The 22,855-nt window shown below is 45.4% G+C and overlaps 1 protein-coding gene across 1 annotated transcript in view; it reads left to right on the forward strand.

The window, feature by feature from the left end:
• ZC3H3 (zinc finger CCCH-type containing 3) overlaps nt 1-22,855 on the forward strand; it is a 3,466,749-nt gene that overhangs the window by 1,696,595 nt on the left and 1,747,299 nt on the right. The window lies entirely within an intron of this gene.

Raw genomic sequence — 22,855 nt, forward strand, 5'->3', positions numbered from 1 at the left:
TCTTGTTAGAGAAGAGATGATTCCTGGTAAGTTAATAGAAGTAAGACAGGGATCTGAACCACCCCTCTGGCTGCAAGCAGCCATCACACCAAAAAAAAAAAATGCAACAAAAAAACTAAGTATGTCTGTTCTCCTTCCTCATCTGTGGAGAAGGAAGGGATGGACTTTTCTCAAGGCTATTATGACTCTGAAGCCTCCTTCATTTTCTGCCAGTCCTCCTACACCCCATGAACTTACTGTGGATTCTTGTTCTTTTGAAGAAGAAGATGCCTCTTACTCTGAACATTCTCGGGCATACTCCTTAAATACACTGCCCTTTCCAAATCTCTTCTGATGATGAAGACTTCATTTCCCCTGACTCCTTTGTTGAAAAATATTAATTTGAAAAGACAGTTATAAACATTATGAATCATATTGAGTGGGAGTCTAGACAAATGCCTCAGGTGCAGAAAACATGCTATGACCTCTTGGAAATGGGCACTCCAGCCCCTTCACCTGCCTCTCCCGCATGCATGGCCACATCAGTTATTTACCTAAAATATTGTCCTTCAAAAAATAAAAAATTATTCTGGAGCACAACTTCCGTTAAAACAACAGTGGCATCTACCTTGTCAGTATGTAAGTCTGTCTGCTTAAATAATTGATTTTCAAACAAAGATAATTCCACATTATGTGGTATAACAGTAAAAATGCCCCAATGTTTGCTAATTATGTTATGGCTGAGTGGGAGGATCAGTATATTTTCAGTAGTGAATACAGGGATTGTTGACAACTTTATACAAGATTTTTGGATGACATATTTATTCTTTGGAATGATATGTTGGATAGGTTACAACAGTTTTCAGAATATATAAGTAATACTGTTGAATTTTTTAAATTTTCTTTTATTTTTGAGAGAGAGAAATGGAATTTTTAGATGCAGAGATTAGAAAATATTTGATTTGTGAATGCTATAGTTCCATCATTTTTTGAAACCCATCTTTTCAAATTCTTGCCTCCATTTCTCTGGTTGGTACCCTAGACACCAAAAGAAATCTTTGGTGAAGGGCCAACTTGTGCGTTTGGCTAGGATGGTGTCAGAGCTAGAGAACTTTTATAGTGATGTAGAAATTTTGTTAAACATGTTCCTTAAGAAGCCCTTACAGAGTTTTTAAATGAGATCAAGGAAGAAGTGGTTAAAAGAGGGAAATGGGTACACGTGTCCCTATATTCAGAGACGTCACATTAGGTAATAATATGATGGGTACATCTAGCCAACATCTTGTATTTGATTCAAATAAAAAGCTATTTATCACCACCTGTACTTTGAATAGTAAGGCCAAAAACTTTTAAGAATTACTTGGAAAGTAATAAAATAAGTATTTTTCTATGTGTAGAAGTGGAACGTTTAAATGTAGTGCATGTTTCCAATGTCCCAGGATAGTTTCATTATTAGAGGTTTTAACTATGTCATTAATGGACATTTTACATGTACAACAAAAACGTAGTTTATTTAGCCTAGTGCCTATGTTGTTCCATCTTTTATGGAGGGAAAACATCTAGAAAAGTTAGGGATTGTATGTATGAACACGTACTTGAGATTAGGAAAAGAAACATGTACAATGCTTTATGTAAACATTATTACTGATTTTAATATGCATAAGTTTGGCTTTATGGTTTTAGAGCAGATTGGTAAAGATCAACAGGAATGGATTACTGATGAACATTTAAACCTATGTGAACTCAAATAGCCGATAAAACTGAACCCCATGAATTACCTTGGTTTGAATGATGCTGCTCTTTAAATCCTGTTCTTAAATTAATGAATTATGAAGTGTTATCTGTTAATTAATTGTTATGTTGGTTTACTAGTGGCATTTGGAATCCGCTTCAGCCAGCCATTTAGAATGTTGAGCCCAAATGCGGACTTCATAATGCCGAAAAGTAAATCAAAGCGAAAATGAATACATCGACAACCATGGTGCGATGTATTCAACATAGCAGGAGGTGACATCACTCACCTCCTGCTATGCACATTAACATACCGTTTGGTGTAGTGTAGTCGATACATTTGAGTTCGACATTCTGCTGACTTGAAAACTGCAAGTCGACCAACTGCCTGTTGACCAATACAGTTTCCCGGTTTTCAGTGTAAACCGTTGTGTTTTATTGGATATGCTTGACATGTGATTTTAATTATGGTGTATTTAAACTTTTCAGGAGTGTTTTATGCTGCTCTGATGAAGCTCCACAATACTTAGGAATGAAAGCGCTTAACGATAATATTGCAAGAAATTTTGTTATTTTTCAACCTGTTGGTGTTCTATACAGGCTCTGCAACAGGTGGTTTATGTTATCAGAAAAATCACCCAACTAATCCACTTCTTTTTTTAAACAAGACTCCAGACCCATTCAAAAACACAAGAAAGCTTCTAGAAAGATTCCTAGAGAAGCCACAGAGGGATCCCACATCTGGAAGGCCTACCTTTGGGGAAAAATCTCTGTTATTTATAAAATAACATCCCCCAACCTTTCATCCTGCCCCGACCCACTACAAAAGGCTCACTCAGGCAATCTTGACCTGGGAAAAGACCACCATAGACCACTGGGTGCTTTCCATTATTTAAAAAAAAAGGGTTATGCCTTATCCTGGAAACAACTTCCTCTTCTGAATGGCATAACCCCCCACAACCAAGTTCATCTGTTACCACCAATACTCCAAGAGTTTTAGGCACAAGACACTTTAGAACCAGTGCCCATAAAATTTGTAGGAAGGGGGTTTTACTCTAGACTTTTCCTAGTTCCAAGAAAAGAAGGGCATTGGAGACCCACACAGGATCTCTCTTTGCTAAATACTTTCGTAAAAGTGCCATCCTTAAAAATGCTATCACTGCAGACACTACAGCCTTTAATACTTCCGGAGGCATACCTAGTATCCATTGGTCTAAAGGATACATACCTCTATATACCCATTCACTGCTCTTACAGGAGATTCCTCAGGTTCTGTATTGGGCCTTCTCACTATCATTTTACTGCTTTGCCTTTTTGACTTTCCACACCCCCAAGATTTTGCATAAAGTGTCTAGCACCAGTGATAGCATTCTGCTGAACATGTTTTCTTAAACTACATTGCAATTGTAAATTGTTTGTATCACTTGGGGATTTTCTCCCTGGGCCTCTGCTGAAAAAGGGCTTTAGCTCAGTCAGACACTCCCGGTGAACAAATGTAAAATAAATATAAATAAATATAAATTTGTCCCTACTGAATGGTGCACTTCTACAGTCATCCCTCTCCACAAAGGAGGAGCAACTACAGACCCTGGGAACTATCTCCCCATTAGCCTGACGAGTCTGATATGCAAAGCTATGGAATGCATCATCATGGACCTAATAAACAAGGATATAGGGAATCTCCAAACTGTGGATCCCACACGGTTTGGTTTTGTGAAAGGTAGATCATGCCTGCTCAACTTGGTTGACTTTGTTGAGTCGGTCACCAGAGCTGTGGATGAAGGCAAGGTGGCTCATACAGCGTACCTTGATCTGGCCAAGGCTTTTGATACCATTCCCCACTCAGGAATCATAGAAAAATGCACTAAGCTTGGCATCAACCCCTATATCACTAGGTGGGTTGCAAACTGGCTCATGGATTGACCCCACAGTGTGAAAGTAGCTGACTCCAAGTCAGACTGATGACTAGTCACAAGTGGAGTCCCACAGGGGTCGATCCTGGGTCCTCTCCTGTTTAGTATCTACTTCTCTGAAGTGCAGGCCAACACGAAGGGACTCTGGCTGACAGAGTTCGCAGATGATTGCAAGCTGAGAGCTATTATTAACTCCCCAAGTGATGCTGACATCCTACAGAATGGCCTCACTGAGACCAACAGCTGGTGTCAGAACCATGGCCTTAAGCTGAATGCCAAAAATGTGTCATCATCCCCTTTGGGAAAAACCCGGTTCCCATAAATTACCACATTGATGGTAGTCCACTGAACACAGAAGGCATTATAAGAGATCTGGGAGCACAGGTCGACAGCAACCTCTCTTTTCATCACCACATTGCCACTGTGGTCAGAAAGTCCTTCTGTGTGGCACATCTCATTACTAAGGGTTTTGGGTCCAGGAAGAAAGAGGTCATTGCCTCCGTCTACTCTTCCCTCATTAGGCCAATCATCGAGTACATTGCCCCATTTGGCATGTACCTCACTAGACACCTGCAACAACTGGAGAGACTGCAAAAGTACCTCACAAAGTGGATCCTAGGCCTTAAACACTTGACCTGTATGGACAGACTAAAAAAAAAAACCCAACTGTTCTCTGTCTCATATCGCCTACTTAGAGGCGATCTCTGTTTGACTTACAAAGTCATGTCTGACCAAGCTCTGTTAGAAATGCTACTTCTAAAGAAATCCCAATCCCTCCGCACCACACGCTCCAGAGACCTCAACCTCATTACCACAATTAACAGAACATGCTGGAGGTACAGGTTCCTAACCCAGAGATTGTCCAAGCTATGAAACAGACATCCCACACATGTCAAGCAGAGCACCTCACTGGCTTCCTTCAAGAGGAATCTTGATGAGTGGATGGGAAACAGAAAATTCACCCTGGGGATAACTACAGTGGCTCTACTCGACAGGGGCACTGGGAACTAAGGTCGAGTGGCACTATGCCAGGGCAGTCCTCTGGCTAGGCTTATAAAGGCCCCAGGGCCATTAGCCTAATACACACCTATGAACCTATAATAAATAACTCAATACTTTTTCCCTTCTTTGCCAGTGTGCTGATCCAGGCTACCTCACCACAGATCCTGCTACAACATCTCCAGGTCACCCACAACCTCCTAATGCAGTTGGGGTTCAATGTCAACTACAAAAAATCCTCCCTGCAGCCTATCAAAGAGGTAGTTTTTCTTTGGTGCAGACTGGACATCAGAAAAAAGCAGGCTTATCTGTCTCTGGAAAAAGTACAGCATCTTAAAGCTTATTTTCACAGCCTTTACTCCTTTGAAAGGTGCTCGGCCAGGAAAATCCTAAGAGCTCTGGGATTCACGGCAGCAACTATTCCAGTGCTCCCTTTATACAGACTCCATATGAGGAAAAGTCAGTGGTACTTGAAAACAGTCTGGTTCCAACACTGCCATCTTCTTGACACTGTGATCCCTGTCATACCTTGCTCTGGAAGGAGCTCTTACGGTGGGTGGCTCAGGTGAAGCTCAACCCAGGACTTCCCTTCTCCCCACCAGTTCCAGTTCAGGAGATATACAGAGGTGCCTCTAATGAGGTCTGTGGTCCCTGGGCAAACACCTACAGAGTCCAAGGCAGATGGCAGTCAGAATTCCAAAGGGAGCACTTCAGCCTGAAAGAGATAAGGACCCTTATCCAAGCTCTTCATGTCTTCCCGCATATTTGGAATCCAAGTATTCTTTGAGTATTCAGAGACAACACAATGGTCATTTGATACATGAACAAGCAAGGGGACTCCATATCATGCCATCTGTACAGACTAGCACAGAGGGCCCAGGACCTGGCCACCCAAAAAACATGTGAGTACTCGCCATATACATCCTATCACAGGACAGTGTATTGGTAGACACATTAAACAGTGCCTTGGAAGACCCTCACAAACTGACCCTGAACAGACACATCTTCCTGGACATCTTTCACTTTTGGGGAGCACCAACAAGCTACTTCCCATCTTTTGCACCAGGAACCCTTGCCCCTCTGTCTGGAGGACAAATGCTTTCTCTTTTCATTGTACAGGTAAGTTCCACTATGCCTTCCCACCTTTTCCTCTCTTTCTAAGGGTTCTGATAAAGATCCAAAAAGAAAAAAAAAACAAAGCTCTTACTAGTCACCCTTTTTTGGCTAAGACAGCATTGGTTCCCTCTTGTGTTTCTTGTAGCCAAGGGCAAACGCTGCAAACTGCCAGACAAAGGAGACAGTACTCAGCAGAAAGGATCATTACTTCATCCCAACCTGTCATCCATAAGTCTAAGCTTGTGGATGATAGGGTTCTGATTCTTTTCAGGTACTAGTTTTCAGAAGACATAGTTAAGGTTCTCCAATAAGCAAGGAGATCCACCACTCACAAATCCTGCATAGCCAAATGGAAAAGATTTTCTTTCTGGTGCTATAGCAATAACCAGCACCACAACAAATCAGAGGTACCTTCCATCCTAGAAAACCTGTGTGAGTTGATATATGCATGCCTGGCCTACTTTTCCATAAATGCCTGCCTCTCCACCATCTCTGCATGTCTGCTCCTTAGCCTTTCTGCCATGTACAGACCCGATGCCAAACAATTCTTTAAAGGGGTTCTGCATCTTAGACCACAGAGGAAGTCCATGTCACCTCCTTGGGAGATCAGTTTTGTGCTGAAAAAGTTTATTCTACCTCCCTTTTAGCCAGCAGCCTCAACAAACCTCAAATTCTGCACATGGAAGACTATTCTACCTCTGGCACTCACTTCAGCTAGGAGAATTTCAGAACTACTGACACTCATGGCCATTCTTTCTTTTCTTATTTTTCACTAAGAGGGAATGACCCTGAGGGCTAAATCTGTCCTTCAAGCCAAAAGTAATGAATGAGCTCTCTCAACCAGGCCATCAGTCTTCCTGCTTTCTTCCCCAACCCATAGAACTAGGGAGAAAGGTTCCTACACTTTTTAGATGTTCACAAAATGCTGAGGTTCTGTATGGATAAGACCAGATCTATTTGTAAGCCTAATCAACTGTTAATCTTATCTAAGCAAACCATTGCAAGCTGAATCTCTAAGTCCATCTTATTTTCTTATTCTGTGCATAGCAAACCCTTGTTCTCAAGCTCACTCAGACAGGGCAGTGGCATCCTCTGGGGCCTTCTACAAAGAAGTAGACACCAGGTCCATATTGGAAGCTGCCTGCTGGTTTTCCGTACACACCTTTACCAAACGCTACAAGATTGATGCCTTTTCAAGGTCCAGAGCAGCATTCACTAGGTTAGTCCCCTCTGGCCTCTTAGACAGTTCCTTTATCAGCTAGCCAACCCCCCCCCCTTATGTTCCCTTCACCTCTGGGAATCACCTACTTATTTGGAGTACTACAACAGTGATTTCAGTCAGGACACAGAGTTGTGTAAGAACTTACCATAACAGTAGATGTTCTGATGATCACTGTTGCAGTATTCCTTTCCACCCTCCTTCCCCTCTTAGTTGGTTACCATCTTCTCTCTCTGTCATATATATCTTTCTCTTCCTTTTTTCTGCCCTGTAGCAAGAGCCTAGGATTGAGGGGGCTCCTTACCACTTCATGCTTGGCCCCTCATAGCTAACCAGCCACACTTTCAAGGGGTAGAGGTCCTTAAGCCACTGGCTTGTGAATATTCTGAAGATATGTGCTCATGCATCCACCTATATACCCTTATGCTTAAGAGCTGAGGTCACATGTCGTGCATGCAACCCCGGGTAATGTTAAGCTTTGGTATCTCGGCTGGACATCAGTTATGATAACCCACTTGTTTGGAATATTGCAACAGTGATCAGTAGAACGTCTACTTTCTTTCACAACTGTTCTTTCCATTTTTTTACCTAAATGAGTAAATGCTTGGGATAACTGGTTACATACATGAATGTTCACTGAGAATTGAGAGTGTATAGAGGAACACATTATTTCAGTAAAACAATGAACTTTGTGTCATTCTTCAAGGAAAGATGGCGGTGGTGAAGGTGTTTTCACTGCTTGAAGAAAGGTGGCTTCTCCATTCATTCATGAAAGGACTGTAAAAAGCTATATGAAGTGTACAATTTATTTTGGTGAAAGTTGCACCCAGCTGTTGAGAACAAAGAAGGATAAGGCTGTGACTTGTGACTTAGGTGACCCTAGTTCAAAAAAGGTTAGGGCTATGAAAATATTTGGCAGGGGAGGTTGGGAGTGAGTGGAATTTGCTGTCACATCCATACTGAGGTGGGGAGGGAGATTGTGAGAAGTGGAGGCTTGCCTGCTCTCAGTGAGCACAGGACTTGAGGTAGGTGTGCTTGGTGATCCAAAGCTAGTTATGGTAGCTCTTGTGGCACAAGCACGTGTGTTTGCCGGGTGGATATGCATGTAGAGGGAAGGCATGGGACACTCCTGCATTGATGTGAGCACTTGTCAGCAGTAGGGTTGGGTTAAGATGTTTTATTTATTTATTTATTTATTTTTGTTGTTTTGGCTCTAACCCCACTCTGGTGGAACAAGTGGTGATTCTGCATTGCCAAGATGCTGGAGAGGGCACAAACACTACCAGGGATTGTCTGTATGATGCCAACTCTTACTGTCAATAAGAACTGTCCAAAATGGAGGAAAAATTGGACTGGACCAATAGGGGGAGGCTTGATGGCTTGCATTTATGTTGGGCAGGAAGAAAGAGTAGATTAAATGTGTCTTATTCAGTACGCTTTTGATATCTGTTGGAAAAAGTGAAGAGTTGTCTGAGATGGATATGGAAAGCAGAATGTTTGGTCATTCACTTGTGAGAAAAATAAAGTAAGAAAAAAATTCCACTGTAGCTCATGCAGATACAAGTCCGAAGCCTTCACTGATGATTTTTTTAGAGCTTCAACTGGTTCTGGCTGAAGTGAATGTTTTGCTGTAATAACTCCATAAGGAGTATGAAAATGTTGAAAATGTTTATCCACAGTCCAATGCTGTTTTGTCATTCCAGCAAAAGAAAGACATGGTGGGGAAGCAGTTTTCAGAGTTCTTTGAAAAGTTGGTAGAACTGGAGGCTAAAGTTCAGAGAAAGAACTTGTTTAATACAGGTTCTAGAAACAGAGGAAGGATTGAACTATGTTGAGTACATGAACGACAGAGTTTTGTCAGTAGAAAGCATTAGCATAAAGCATATCAACTTCTTTTTTTAAAGCGAGTTTGATGTCTAAGAAACCTGGGGTTGTGTTCAGTTTGAAAATGAATTACGTAAGTAGCAGCTATTATCCCAGCTGTGGTGGCCATGTATAATGTGTATGATAGATGGCAGTAAAGTCTTTTTTAACTAGATATCCCCAGCACATGGGGCAAGAGCTCACTTTAGAGGGTCCATCATTTAGGCAGCCTTGGAGTTGATTTGTACACTTGCTGGCATCCTGAAAATGAGTTTTTCTTTTAGGCCCTAACTTCACCCTTTTGGGTGATGTGAGCATCTGCATCACTGTGGGGGTTTCTTATACGTTTTTCTTGCTTGTGCATGCTTCCACACACAAGCTATGAAGGCTGCTGTTACTTAATTGCCGAGATCCCATCACCTGTCGTGGCTTTTTTGATGTCATGCAGTTCTCTGTTTGCATAGTGGCAGTTGGACAGTTATAACCACCATCCGCTTTTCTCATTTGAGGAGGATGGCCCTGACTACTCATTCCCATCCTCCTCTACCCAGCTTTTCAAGTGCCTATGATACTGTTCGAAATCTGGTTGTCTGGGCCATATCCTGTGCTTTATTCCTCAACAACACGGAGCCAGGCTGTAAAATGATCTTTTTTAATGTCATGATTTTTCAGGACAAATAATGAAAAAAATTTGCATGATTTTTATTATTTTTTAAGTAGTAGGGTAATGCTTTTTGAAAAACTTAACTCAAATTTTTCTCTGATGGACAAAGTTTGTAAAGCTAATGAGAACTCTGGATAGTGAGTGTAACTTTCAAGTTGAAATTAGTGAGACATACTTTTCAGAAGAAAACTAAACAGTCAGTGTATGATTTCAGACTTCAGTAGATGATCAGCACCTGGAGAGGTCTTCAGAATATATCTTTGAGTTAGATTTGATTTCTGGGACTGGTAATTTCATTTTGAATAGAATACTTTGTTCATTGCATTTTATTATGCATGATATGACCAGTAGACTGATCCTTTTTAGTACATGGAAGATCGCAAGTATGTGTTTTGATATGGAAAGTGTGTATGCAGGTGGCTACCAAGATTATTACGATATCTAATATGATTGGGGAGGGTATTGAATTAGATGGCACTGAAAAAATTGATGTCAAAACTGAATACAGGTACTTGTTATATAAAATGGGATGGAAGCTATTGTGTTATGATGAGGAACTGAGTTTATGTTGTTAATTGTGCTGATATGCTGAGATTGTGGGTTGTCATTCCATTCCTTTTTTATATATAGAAGATGTGGAATTTCCAGCATAGTTTTGCAGGTGAATGCACATGGTACAGCATTAAATGGCTACAGTGAATAGGGGTTTCCCATAGTTTTCAAGGTGGACCCTAATGAACATAAGTGAAGTAAGATGGCAACAGATTGCATACCCTAAAAATAAGCAGTGACTTAATGTGGATGCAGTGGATGGTGTAGGTATTAGTAACTCATTGTGGACATTTTGGAATAGAGGTGTATTCAGGACAATCTGGTTGGAGTAGTGATAGTAAAACTTGGCATTAGAGCTAGTCATCACTTCAGGCTGATTATAGTGGTAAGGAATATAAAAGCTTTATCCAGCCCCATGATGAAGAGGGATAAAGCTGTGACTTTTGCCCAGATGTCCATGTTTGATCACTGGTATGGGCAGGGGAGGGATCAGAGGATTTTCGCCTGTTAGGAAGGTGAGCCTTGGGCAGGTGAGCTTGGTAGAAGGGAACAAATGAAACGGGCTACTGCTCTAAGGAGGGGATGCACCCTAACATATGAAGTATAGTGTTAACTGATGAGCTCATGGGCAGATAATGAATAGATCATAAGACTCACACTGTCCAGGGCCTAGTGTGTCTCAGTTTGGGGCTCTTGTGAGTTCACCTAAAATGCTTGGCCAGTTTAGTGAAGGTATAGGAGCTCTTGGGTCAGTCATGTAGACAAGGGAGGGAAGGTTATGAAAGATTAATGTGATATGATGCTTCCACTGTGAGACTGAAAGGGGCATGATTAAAGTGATGTTATAAATGTTTCTAATTTTGTTGATGTGCTGTCTCCCACTCCTTATCACAGCTCGGCTTAGCAAGTAGTGTAGAACACCATTCTGTAGTTATGTTAGTCAGTTAAAGACTTGTATTAAAAGTTATTGTACCACCTACATACACCTCTAAGTTGCAATGATTTTTCTCACTGTTCAACTTGTAGTGAAGGAGATGATTGATCTCATGATCTGAAGTAGTTAACTTCATTTGTGTAGCAACCTTTGGGAATCGGATCTGACTTCGGATCCGAGCCGGCAGTTTTCAACAGCTTTAGATCCGAGCTCCAAGCTCCTCCCCCTACCCATAATCCCCTGCCAACCCTGACTGACCTCAGATCTAGTTTGCCGCAGTTTCGTTCAGCAGCTTGATCCTGAGTCTCCTGGTGTTCTCGTCTCTTCGTGAGAAAAAAATTTAACTTTTTAAAATCTTTTTCTGTAATTTTTGGTGTGAGAGTGTGTTTAACCCCCTTATAGTCTGAACTCTCTTAGATTACCTTAATTCTAGTTATCCTTCCCCTACCTTTGTGGTTCCGTCAGTGTTGTGTGTGTGTGTTTAGGGCCTTGTGTGTGTGGGTTACTTTCTCAGTATGCCTGAGGCCCCAAAGTTAATGTTCTCAAAGTGCACCGAGTGTGGCCATAAGCTGTCCCCAGCGGATGGCCACACTCGGTGTGTATTGTGCCTTGGGGTTGAACACATGTGCTCTGGTTGTACCATTTGTGCAGCGTTCAACCCTAGGGCACTTAAGGACCGGAGGTCTAAGCTGATTCTGGCGGGTCTTCTGCCTCCGGATTCGGCTTCTACCTCCGGTCCTTCCGTGGCTCCCGCAGTGGCTGCAGCTCCTGCTTCCCTCCCCCCGGCCGGGACTCAACCTCCCGCCTTAGGCTCGGAGGAGAGGGAGGCTAGGAAAGAAGGGAAGAGGGAGAAGCACCACAAATGGCGGGCCGAGGCCTCCACTTCGAGCCCCCCGGCTAAGCGGTCTTCTCCCTCCAGGTCTTCTGGTTCTCCTCCTTCTCGGATCCGGTCCCCGTGCTTTTCACTGGGTCCTGAGGAGGAGGAGACCCGTTCTCCGTCGAGGTCATCGAGGCGACACTCCCGCCCCGCCTCGGTGGCCTCGTCGAGATCCACAAGAAGTCCCACAGATGCAGATTTGGACCGGATGATGAGAAGATTCCTCCAGGCCCAACTGCAGATGGGAGTGCTCCTGCCTCCCCCCCCCCCCTCCGGGGGGGAGCTCGACCCCCTTCTTTGCCCCAATAGCTCCTTTTCCGTCCCGTTTCCCGGGTTCGGAGTCTTCGGAGCCGGGCAGCCTTGGAGCCGGGGGTGTGTCAGCGCCGATAGTCTCGGGTACTTAGGCGCCGACACTTCCCTCGAGTCTGTCGGGTCCATTTTCTTCGGATCCGAGCTCTTGGAGCCGAGGGTTGAGCTTCGGATCCGGCGGTATTGGTATGCCTTCGGCTCCATCCGGATCGGAGCATGCTGGTCCGTCAGATCCGATCGCTTTGGCGCCGGCCCCGATCTGTCCGTCGGATCCGAGGGAGAGTCTGCTTTTGGATCCCAGAGAGAGCAGCTCTCCCTCGGCATTCGACGTGGTGGAGAGGGTTCTGTCGAGGGATTCCAGGCCCCCAACCCTTGCCACGGCTCCACCCTGCACTCCTTCTCAGTTGGGCCCGGCTTCCATCACCCGGCCCCAGGGAAAGCCTGCTTTGACGTCCCAGGTACTTCCAGTGGAACAAGACGTTGCTGGTGAGACCTTCTCGGACAGCCCACCCGAGGAGGTCCCGCACAAGCGAAGGTGCAAGAGGAGGCACCTGGGCTCCCCCGAGTCCTTGACTGAGGACACGGATTTGGAGGAAGGGGAAGGCTCCCCAAGATCACCCCCCGAAGATGTCTCTTTTGGTGACATCATGGAGATGCTCAGAATAAAGGGGGAGTGGTCTGCCCCAAAGCCTACCTCTGACGAATCCGTGTTCCTGGAGGCGTTTGAAGCAGACCCGTTTACCTCTTGGGTTTCCCCTCCGGCTGACCCCCTGGTAGATTTGATCACTACCAGGGCGTGGAAGGAGCCGGACACTGTGGAGCCAGTCCCCAAGCGCCCGGACAAGATCCTTAGCCCACCCCCTGACAAGTCACACTGGAGTAAGGGTCCCCCGGTAGATGCCATGTTGGTGGCGGCGGCCACCAAGAGGGAACTTGCTCAGGAGAGTCCCTCGGTTTATCCCACGAGCAAGGAGTCTCGGACGATGGACCGCCTAGGGAAGCGGGTGTTTAGTTCAGCGACCTTCTTGGTGAGATCACTGAACTACATGGCACACTTGCTTCGACTGCAGTGGGACCTTATTAAAGAGTACGCTGCGTCGCCCTCCCGAGTCCATGTCGGCGGAGGACAAACAATTGCACTCTACCCAGATGGCCACTCCTACGATCCATATCTAACACCTCTATGTGGCTTCTGTCTCATGCCACGGAAGGAGCCGCTAGAGCCGGTGGAGCGGGCCTCGTTATGAGACGTCAGGCCTGGCTCCGACACTGTGATTTCGCAGAACCTTTCAAGGCGTCGTTCGCTAATTCCCCTTTTGATGGTTTGGTCCAGAGAGAAAAGGACGGGAAGACATTGTCTGCCGTCGGAGTCCGCTTCTCTGCTCCCCAGAGGTCCTTTTCTAAGAACCAAAAGGGACAGAAGAAGATGTGGTTCCGGAAGTCGCAACAGTCCCGTTCCCCTCCGGACTCCCAGCCCTTCCGCGGCAGAGGAGGGCAGGGTGGACGCCGCCCTAGAAGCAGAGGGGGCCAACGGAACTTTGGATCCAGAGAACCCTTCTCAGACCAACCCACGCAACACCCCTGAGGGGTTGCCCGACTGCTCCACTCTGGAGACAGTCGGGGGGCGTTTCTGGAAGCACCCAGCAGCTTGGGAGTCCATCATGTGACAGACCGCTGGGTGCTTCGCATCATATCCGGAGGATACCAAATTCCCTTCTCTCATTACACACACAGCCCCAGATACCTCCCCGATGTCCCACCCGATCAGAGGGAGGCCGCAGCAATGGAAATCCAGCATTTGCTGGGAAAAAGAGCCATCCAACACGTCCCCCCAGACCAGTGCGGGTCCGGGTTTTACTCCAGGTACTTCTTGGTGCCAAAAAAGACGGGGGACTTAAGACCAATCCTCAACCTTTCTTCCCTGAATCTGTCAGTAACCAAAGAGAAGTTCCGCATGGTCACTCTTCAATCCATTCTCCCCCTCTTACGGGAGAACGATTGGATGTGCTCTATAGACCTCAAGGATGTGTACTACCACACTCTGATGGACAGGCGATCCAGGAGGTTCCTCCGCTTCCGGCTAGGAGCCAGTCATTACCAATTCAGGGTCCTCCCCTTTGGTCTCACCACAGCCCCTAGGGTGTTCACCAAAGTGTTAGCAGTGATAGCGGCCCACCTGAGGCTCCAGGGAATTCAGGTCTTCTCGTACCTGGACGACTGGCTCCTGACCGCCCCGACAAGGCATCTACTCTGTTCAGCCAGAAACTACTTTCTCCGTCTAGCTCCCTGGCTGGGGATCACTATCAACATAGAGAAGTTGTCTCTTACTCCGACTCAGATTATAGACTTCATAGGGGCCAGATTGGACACAAACAAGCTCCTAGCTTTCTTGACCACAGACCGGCTACTGTCCCTGAGGCTACATGTGCAGGCCATTCTACAATCTCAAGCTCCCCCGGCGGAATTGGTCCTGAGGGCTCTTGGCTCGATGGCGGCAGCAATCAACCTATTGCCAATGGCACGTTTGAACATGACGGTCTTACAATGGACCCTCCAGGTCCAGTGGTCCCTTCTTCACTACCCTCTGAGCCATCCCATCCCCCTCAGCAGGGCCTGCAAGAGGGCCCTCCTATGGTGGCTCCAATTTCCAGACCTTCAGCAAGGATGCCCCTTTTCTGTGACCCCTCCTGTAGCCACGGTGACCACGGACGCCTCCCGCTTAGGGTGGGGGGGGGCATTGTTCGGGCAGGACAGTCCAAGGCACGTGGGACCTCATGGAGACCTCACTGCATATCAACGTCCTAGAGATGAGGGCAGTGCTGTTAGCGTTGCAAGCACTTCAGGACCTTCTTCCCGTAGGAACGATTGCAATTCAGACGGACCACATGTCGGTTGTCTGGTACATCAACAAACAAGGGGGAACCAGGTCTTACCCACTCTGTCGAGAGGCCATGAGAGTGTGGGAATGGGCTGTCTCCACCAATTGCTTTCTCATAGCAATGCACATTCCGGGACGGTCCAACATCCTAGCGGACAAACTAAGTCGCACCATCCTGTTACCATACGAGTGGTCTCTGAATCCCGAGATAGCGAATCGGATCTTTGCCAAATGGGGTCAACCCTGTTGCGATCTCTTTGCCTTTCCCTCAAACACAAAATGTTACGACTACTTTGCTCTCATTTCCCTCTCCGGGGAACCCCCGAGAGACGCTCTGGTGCATGCTTGGCCTCCCGGTCTTCTTTATGCTTATCCTCCTCTTCCTCTAATGCTGAAGTTTCTTCAGAAAGCCAGTCGGTTGGGGAGCAGGATAATCCTCATTGCCCCGTTTTGGCCTCGTCAAACCTGGTTCCCTTATCTTTGGTCTCATCTCGTGAATCCTCCTTGGATTCTGGATCCCCGTCCGGAGCTAATATCCCATCCCCTAGATCTCTCAGTCCCGAACCTGGACAACCTCAAGCTCGCGGCTTGGCTGCTCCAGTTCCACTCATAGCTAGGACTCCCGGTATCTCTTCCCCAGTTAAAACCATTCTAGTAGCTGCGCACAAGCCTTCTTCTGGAAAGATCTATAGCAGCAAATGGAAACGTTTCTCCATTTGGGCGAAACGCAAAAATCTGGATCCTTTTACAGCTCCTCTGCCCGCTGTATTAGACTTTCTGTCAGGACTGTTTCATCAAGGAGCTAGTTCCTCCACAGTCAAGGTCCAACTAGCAGCTGTCTCTCATTATCACGTTGGAAATGAATTGGGCCCTTTGATCACCACGAAATTGTGTAAGATCTTTTTGAAGGGCACCTTTTTGCTCAGACCCCCAGTGAAGGAGGTTGTCCCTCCTTGGGATTTAACGTTGGTGCTTCAGGCCTTGACAGCTCCCCCATTTGAGCCCACAGCCTCCATAGATCTTAAATTCTTATCATGGAAAATGGCCTTTCTTGTCGCTATCACCTCGGCTCGAAGGGTCTCTGAACTACAGGCCCTATGTGTAAAACCCCCTTACTTGACCTTTCACAAGGATAGAGTTTACCTCAGGACCAATCCCTCCTTTCTTCCCAAGGCTGCCTCCGAGTCAAATATTAACCAGTCCATCAACTTGCCGGTCTTTTTTCCTAACTACCATAACAAAGGGGAATACAAATTACATTTATTGGATGTGCATAGACAACTTCGCTTCTACATCCACAGGACATCTGGTCATAGGAAATCCGACCAGTTGTTCGTCTCCTTTGCCAAATTTAACTTGGGTAAACCTGTATCAAAAGTCACACTCTCTAGATGGATTTCACAGTGCATCCTTTTACCATACGACAGTTCGGGCAGGCCCGCACCTCAAGGAGTCCATGCCCACTCTACTCGATCTATGTCTACCTCTGCGGCTTTCAGAGCTAGAGTTTCTTTGGATGATATTTGCTCGGCAGCCACTTGGGCTTCATCTCATACTTTTATCAATCACTACAAATTGGACATTATCTCCAGAGGGAGAGCATCCTTTGGCTCTGCAGTGCTCCAGAACATCCTTCCATAAAGGCCGCCCAAGGTTCAGGTATCTGGGGACTCTGTCCCAAAGGTTGCTACACAAATGAAGTTAACTACTTCAGATTAAGAAGTTATGTACTCACCATAACGTTCCATCTGAGTAGGTAAACTTCATTTGTTAGCAACCGTCCCTCCCTCCTGCCCCCTCACTTGCAAATGTTCTCATACTCAGGTCCATGGGTTTTACCCATTTATCTTGGGATTAGTCATTGCTAGCAGTTTTCTGCTGTTGGGCAAACTTGATCTGAGGTCAGTCAGGGTTGGCAGAGGATTATGGATAGGGGGAGGAGCTTGGAGCTCGGATCTAAAGCTGTTGAAAACTGCTGGCTCGGATCCGAGGTCGGTTCCGATTCCCAAAGGTTGCTAACAAATGAAGTTTACCTACTCAGATGGAACGTTATGGTGAGTACATAACTTCTTATTATCAATCCTCATGTAATCCTTGACGGTGGGTTCGGTTCCAAATCTCTGAACCGACTTGGCCATTACTCCAGCTCGAGCCCTCCAAAAACTCCTGAGCTTCACCTTACCCATAATGCTCCTCTCAAAGGTACCCCAGATCTCGTTTGCCGCTTCAAAGTGCCAGATGTGTTTTCGCTCCTGCTCTCAAGGTAGCCTTTATTTTCTGTGTAAGTTTTCAAAATCCTTTTAAGTCTCTGCCTTTTCTTTTAATCTTTTAGATCTTGACTGGCCAGCTCCTCTTTCTGAACATGCCTGTATTTTTTTTTTCTCCGTTACCATCGTTGGCAATCTTCTTACCTTTTTAGGTATTTCTCTCTCTGCATTACTGCTTGGGCAGTGCATCTTCAGGAAGACTTTGCCATCTGTCATGGCTTTAGCAACTGGGCCCTAGTAGAAAGAAAAAAAAAAAATTAATATTGAAAGGTCTTTTGAAATCTGATTTTGACGAGGCTGTATCTGCAGCCAGTTCCCATTCTTCCTCCTCCTCATTTTCCAAGAAGATAAGTCAATTCAGTTCCCTCCGATTCCTCGGAACCGACTTCTAAAAAGGCCAAGACTTCCTTGCCTCCCACTGTTTCTTCAGAGCTTAACAGGAAAACAGGTGTAGCTTTGGTACCATCAGTGCCATCTTCTGTACGACTTGTTCAGAACCGGCTAAGCATTCGGACCTGACTTCCACTCCCTCATCTGTTCCTCAAATATTGGAACCAAAGCAGTATTCTTTTAAGGATCTGTCAAGGACAAGATACAGTGGATATAAAAAGTGCACACCCTGTTAAAATGCCAGGTTTTTGTGATATAAAAAATGAGACCACAGTAAATCATTGCAAAACATTTCCCACCTTTAATGCGACATATCTTTTACAATTCATTTGAAAAGCAAACAAATCTGTTAGGGGAAAAAATATAAAAAATAAAAATTGAACAATAAGCTGGTTGCATAAGTGTGCACACCTTTAAACTAATACTTTGTTGAAGCACCTTTTGATTTAATTACAGCATCCAGCCTTCTTAGGTAGGAGTCTATCACCATGGCACAGCTTGACTTGGCAATATTTGCCCACTCTTCCTTGCAAAAGCACTCCAAAGTTGTCAGATTGCGAAGGAATCTCTTGTGGACAGCCCTCTTCAGGTCACCCCACAGATTTTCTATTGGATTTAGGTCTGGGCTCTGGCTGGGCCATTCCAAAACTTTAATTTTCTTCTGGTGAGGCCATTCTTTTGTTGATCTGAATGTATGCTTTGTGTCATTGTCATGTTGAAAGGTAAAATTCCTCTTCTTCTTCATCTTTCTAGCATACACCTGAAGGTTTTGAGCCAAAAGTGACTTGTGTTTGGAACTGTTCATAATTCTCTCCACCTTGACTTAAAGCCCCAGTTCCAGCTGAAGAAATGCAACTCCAAAGCACCACCATTCTTCACCGTGGGGATGGTATTCTTTTGGTGATGTGAAGTGTTGTTTTTGCGCCAAATGTACCTTTTGGAATTGTGACCAAAAAGTTCAACCTTGGTCTCATCACACCATAACATATTTCCACCATGCTTTTGGGAGACTTGATGTATTATTTGGCAAATTTTAGCAGGGCCTGGATGTTGTTCTGTGTAAGAAAAGGCTTCCGTCTTCCAACCCTACCCCATAGTCCAGACATATGGAGAATACAGGAGATTATTGTCACATGTAGTACATGACCAGTACTTGCCAGAAATTCCTGCAGCTCCTTCAGTGTTGCTGTAGGTCTCTTGGCAGCATCCTTGACCCGTTTTCATCTTGTCTTTTCATCAATTTTGGAGGGACATCCAGTTCTTTGCAACATCACTGTTGGCCCATATTTTCTTCACTTTTGATGACTGTCTTCACTGTATTCCATGGTATATCCAATGTGCTGTGGACATTTTTTTTACCCTTCTCCTGACTGATACCTTTGTAAGCTCTTTGCGAACCATGGCTTTTGCTGTAGCAGGCAACTGAGTAAATGTCAGGAAAATCCTACTAGGACAGCAGAACTTAATTTGGGGTTAATCAGAGTCTCTTTAATTGATGACAGGTGTGTACCTAAGAAGACTGAATGCTGTAATTAAATCAAAAGGTGCTTCGACAAAGTATTATGCAATCAGCTTATTGTATGTTTTTTTTATTTTTTATATTTTTTCCCCTAACAGATTTGTTTTTCAATTGAATGGTACAGGTTATAGGTCACATTAAAGGTGGGAAAATGTTTGAAATGATTTATTGTGGTCTCATTTTTTTATATCACAAAAACCTGGCATTTTAACAGGGGTGTGTACACTTTTTATATCCACTGTACTTTCCTTTTATAGATCTAGTTGCTGACAGACTCCTGAATCTCTTTTTTACAGACCTAGGTCCCCCTTGGTCTCCTTTGTCTGTTCCATCAAGAGCCTCACAGAGTCAGATGTTCTGAGGCTGGTGGATTACCTTTTGTTGTCAAGGGGATTATGCATCACTTCGGTTCCAAGCCTCTCTGGCTGTGGAACACCTCTAACTCATAAACCAACTACTATTGCTCCTCTGACTCCAGTTGAGGCTTCAGAGCTCCCAGCACCGACTGCTACAGTTTCAACTCCTTCATTACCACTCAGATCTGTGTCTCTGGCACCGATCACAGCTTTGAGCTCTTTGGTTCTCTCAGTACGAAAGACCTTCTGAGGCCGAAGCTTCATTGTCGGTTCTGAGGAGCGTAGTTCCACTCCACTTTTTTCGGAGCCATCCATGCTCCTCTATGCTTCGGCACACAAAACCTCTGTCCCGGTTTCAGCTTCGGAGGCGACTTTCTCGGTGCAGGGTGTGACCATGGTTCCAAGGAATTCTATCTTAATTCCAGGCTCCCACCCCTCTACGGGGGGGGGGGGGCTGCCTTCCAGGCTGTGGAGAGGACCTTTACTGTTGTTGGCTGGCAGTCTATGCCATCTTCGTCGGACCAACAACCCAGTCCTTCCTTTCGTCCAGAGCTTCCACCAGCCTCAGCCCTGGAGCAGAGGGCACGGAAGCCTCACAGTACTGCAACGGTAGTTATGTCCTCTTCAGATACTTCTATGGCACATCCCATCATAGAGGTACCCATGAAGAGAAAGTGCAAGAGGAAGCACTTGGACTCCCCTGAAGAATCTTACACAGAAGATACAGATTTCGATGAAAGGAAAGTTTCCCAAAGTCACCCCCAGAAGATGTCTCATTTGGAGACATTTTAGAAGTCCTAAAGCAGAGGGTTGGCTGGACATCCCACCAACCTTATTATGAGGAGTCAGTATACCTGCAGATTTTCCATGCCCGACCCTGTATTTCTCGGATCTCTCTGCCTGCTGACAATCTAATTAAATTGATTGCTCTGCAGGCTTGGAAGATTCCGGTTTCCATCAAACCAATCTTATTAGAGACCAGACTAAATTTTGTCAGCCCCGGAGGATCAGCAACATTGGTCTAAAGGTATTCCAGTAGATGCTATAGTGGACACAACAGCCACCAAGAATGAACTCGCAGAACAGTCCCACTATCCATCCTCCTAACAAGGAGTCTAGGACTATGGAAAGATTTGGGAAGCACGTATATGCTTCATCGACGTTTGCGCTCAGGTCCTTGAACTATATGGCATACTTCACAAGGAACTTTCAGATACTCTGACAGGAGCCATAGCTGAGGGGAGTGCAGGACAAGGTAGCTTCCCAGCTGGAAACACTTGAGTCAATTTGTAATTCATCCATGAGGCTCATGGCACATGCAGCTGAAGGGACGACTAGGGTAGCGGGTTCAGGCGTAGCCATAGGGAGACACACCTGGATGCGCTTATGTGAATATGCAAAGCCACTTAAGTCTTCTTTCATCAATGCTCCCTTTGATGGAAAAATCCCTTTTTGGTTCTAAAGTTAGAGTCCCTTGCCAGATGGGAGACGGATGGAAAGACTCTATCTGCCATTGGCATAAGTTTTTTCACTCCTTAATGGCCCTATTCCAGGAACCAGAGGAGTGGGAAGCTATGGTTCAAAAAGTCCTAAGGGCCTTTCCCGGACTTGTGTGGCAGCGACTGTCCTCAGGGCAGAGGGGGGAGTTACAATGCAAGACGCTTTGCTAGAGGCAGAGGTGGCCCGCATAATCTGGGTTCCAGGGATTCCTTCCTTGGTAACTCCTATCAGCGCTCCTGAACAGAGGCCTGATTGCCTTCCTCTGGAGGTAGTGTAGTTGGGGGACGCTTATCCCTGCACCTGCCTGCCTGGCTTCAAATGAGATCCGACATTTGGGTGCAGAGATGCAGAGGTTACAACATTCCCTTTTCAAATCATCCCAATTATCCGAAAAGAATCTCAGACATTTTACCCAGTCACAGTGATGCAGCAGTTTTCGGAATATAAAATCTGCTCGACAAAAGAGTCATCCAGACAGTTCCACCAGACCAAATAGGATCCGGATTTTACTCAGGATTCTTTTTAGTGCCAAAGAAAACGGGGGATTGGAAGATTGATTTTGGATCTCAGCGTCTTGAACAAATCAGATCAGCATACAGAATTCCAGATAGTCACGGTTCAGTCTATGCTTCCGTTCTCAGGATGTGCTCAGTAGATCTTCAGGATGCGTATTATCACATACAAATAGACAAAAGCTCCAGAAGATTTCTAAGCTTCCATCTGGGAGCCCGTCATTACCAGTTCAGAGCCATGCCCTTTGGTCTCACCACAGCCCCCAGTGTGTTCACCAAATGCATGGTAGTGGTAGCAGCCCACTTCAGACTGCAAGGATTCCAGATACTTCCATAACTAGATGACTGGCTTATTACCTTAATCACAAGCCATCTAGTATTACAGGCAAGGAACTATGCCCTTCAGACATTCTCGTTACTGGGAATGACCGTAAACTACAAAAAATCCCATTTAGAACCAACTCAACATTTCGAGTTCATTGGCGCAGTATTAGACACTTGCACTTGCATTGCTTCTCTCCCCTAAGAAAGGCTTCACAGAATAAGACATCAAGTCAGCCATATCATTCACAACAGAACAGTCGCTGCAAGACTGTTCTTACAGGCTCTAGGTTCCTTGGCGGCCTCCATCACTTTGATTCCTCTTGCTAGGTTTCACATGCAAATTCTACAATGGCTTCTAGCATCACAATGGTCTCTGCTGACCCATCCTGTGTCTCATCAAGTTCTAATCATCAGTTTGTGCAAGAAGGACCTGAGATGGTGGCTTAGTTCTGATGAAATTTTAACTGGCCGTCCTTTTGTTGTTTCCCCACCCCAAGTCATAATGATCATGGATGCTTCCCAGATAGGATGGCAGGCATTATCTGGGAAGGACAGGCCAAGGCACTTGGTCCCAGTTGGAGGCCAATTTGCATATAAATGTTCTAGAGATGAGGGCAGTGCTCTTAATGCTGCAAGCATTCCAAGAAGTCCTTCCCTCAGGAACGATTTCAATTCAGTCACATGACATGTCAGTGGTTTGGTACGTCAACAAGCAAGTGGGAACCAGATCTTATCCCCTTTGTTAAGAAGCACTCTGGGTATGGCAGTGGGAAATCATCCAATCGCTTTCTTGTTGCAGCGCACATTCAGGCGAGCTCCAACGTGATTATGGACAAATTGAGCAGGTGCATTCTAATGCCTCATGAGTGGTTTCTCAACCCTTTGGTGGCAGAAAAGATTTTCCATCAGTGGGTCCAGCCATGCTGCGATCTGCTTGCTTCTCCCCTGAACAA

The sequence above is a fragment of the Protopterus annectens genome, chromosome 3.part1 (genome assembly GCF_019279795.1).
Source record: "Protopterus annectens isolate FY-2018-M chromosome 3.part1, PAN1.0, whole genome shotgun sequence".
Taxonomy (NCBI): Eukaryota; Metazoa; Chordata; order Ceratodontiformes; family Protopteridae; genus Protopterus; species Protopterus annectens.